The sequence below is a fragment of the Macrobrachium rosenbergii genome, chromosome 54 (assembly GCF_040412425.1).
Source record: "Macrobrachium rosenbergii isolate ZJJX-2024 chromosome 54, ASM4041242v1, whole genome shotgun sequence".
Classification (NCBI taxonomy): Eukaryota; Metazoa; Arthropoda; class Malacostraca; order Decapoda; family Palaemonidae; genus Macrobrachium; species Macrobrachium rosenbergii.
Genome location: NC_089794.1, coordinates 23,822,603 through 23,824,985, shown reverse-complemented (window position 1 = coordinate 23,824,985; position 2,383 = coordinate 23,822,603).

Here is a 2,383-nt window from a genome sequence, read left to right as displayed (position 1 = left end):
AATATTCCCATAATTTAAACACTAAACTGTCATCCTTGCTTTTACTTTCATGGCCCTGTCGTCTCTCTCTCTCTCTCTCTCTCTCTCTCTCTCTCTCTCTCTCTCTCTCTCTCTCTCTCTCTCTTCTCTCTTGCTTTGTCAGTCCTATTGAAAGTGTTAATGTTTCAGATCAACGACATCAACCATCAAATATTGAAATATACGATTTTTTTTAACCTTCATGGCTCTCTCTCTCTCTCTCTCTCTCTCTCTCTCTCTCCTACTATTCTTTAATGTGTTTAGAAGTTCACGAAAGCCTTTAATATTCTCCTAAAGTCATGACATGACCTGATACCACGAGGCCCATGGTCGCAGACTTTCCAATCCTTCGCAAATCCTCGTCAGGAAGGTCGGGATCTGACGCGCCTCAACGTCCTGCGGTTCCTGTCAGTCTCTTTTCGTCATCTTCCAAAGCCTAAATCCCTGATTCATTTTCGTGTTTATTTTACGGTCCTTGGTGCATTTTAGTTTTCTGTAAAATAAACTAAACTATTGGCTAACTTTAACCTTAAATAAAATAAAAACAACTGAGGCTAGAAGGCTGCAAATTGGTATGTTGATCATCCACCCTCCAATCATCAACCATACCAAATTGCAGTCCTCTAGCCTCAGTAGTTTTTATTTTATTTAAGGTTACAGTTAGCCATAATCGTGTGTCCGGCAACATTATAGGACAGGCCACCACCGGGCAGTGCCTGAATGTTTCATTGGCCTCTGCTGTGAGTTTTCATGGCCCGTGGCTGAGATTTCCATACAGCATTATATGCTGCATGAAACTCGATTGCGCCGAAGAAGCTTAAGCGCCTTTTTTACCTGTTTCGTCTTCAATTTCACTTGAGAAGTTTATAATTAAGGTAATTTGGCTGGATGACTCAAGAGGAAATAAGCCAGTGCTAAGGAGGCCATCTTTTAGAAATTGGAAAATATTCACGATTCACTTTTGTAGCTATTTTCCTACTCCGAGGTGCCTTATTTACCTCTAATTTTCATTTTAGAATTCTATATTTAAAGGTAAATTTAGCTCAAAGACTCAAAGGGAACAAGTCATTGCAAAGGAAGCCATCTTTTGGAGGTTGGAGGTTGGAGAATGTTCAAGGAAATACTGTTATTGTCTTATAAAAAGAGACTAATATTATTCTGATGTTTCCCAACAACGACTAAACCAATTCTGGAAAAACAAGTGGCATATGCGTCGAAGTTCCTCGGCGCAATCGAGTTTTCTGTACAGCCGCTACCGCGTATAATCAAGGCCACCGAAAATAAATCTATCTTTCGGTAGTTTCGGTAAAATGCTGTGTGAGCCGCGGCCTACGAAATTTTTACCACGGCCCGGTGGTGGCCTGGCCTATATCGGTGCCAGAAGCACGATTATGGCTAATTTTAACCTCAAATAAAATAAAAACTGCTCAGGCTAGAAGGCTGCAATTTGGTATGTTTGATGACTGGAGGGTGGATGATCACCATACCAATTTGCAGACCTCTATCCTCAGTAGTTTTTAAGATCTGAGGGCCGACAGAAAAAAGTGCCGACGGACAGACAAAGCCGGCACGATAGTTTTCTTTTCAGAAAGTTAAAAATGAGGAATAAATATTTTCCTATGAAATGAGAAAGCACAAGCGACGGACGAAACACATAACCAATTGTATTCCTCACTTCCTCGGGTGACCCGTCAATACATCGTGCATTCACAGGACCAACTCAACAAGAAAAGGTTAAGCTTTCATTCCAGCGAGCCAAAAGTCTGTGTGTGTGTGTGTGTGTGTGTCCACACACACACAGACACACACACACACACACAAGAATTCTGAATAGAACAGCACAAAAGCAAGGCTCTGACCTGCACGGACAATAGAGACTTGAGTGAAGGAGAGAAACTGGTCCTATCCAGGATTAATTTAGAGACTCTCTGACACGAAACAGACGTTGGTTCTCGTACTGTTGCTTTGGGAAAGGAAATTTCATTCAGCGGGAAGAATTTCCACAAAGTCTGTTTGCTGTTGACTGAGGAAACGTCTTACTGCGTCAGAAAATGCGAGGGGAGGTTACGTCTGTTTCGTGTGGGTGGTGACAACGATTTTTAGGCGATTATTAAAGAGAACAGAATGGTTTTTCTGAAAAATGGGACGAACGTGCTTAGCTGCTCGCTTGGACCAAAGCATTGATCTGTAAATTGAGACTTTTCTGCCTTTATTTCTGCCATTCGCATTTTCTCTCTCTCTCTTTCTCTCATTTCCTTCCATTCTCTCTCTCTTCTATCTGTCTGTCTGTCTGTCTCTCTCTATCTCTTTCTCTCTCTCTCTCTCTTTCATTTCATTTCTTTCTCTCTCTCTCTCTCTCATCTCC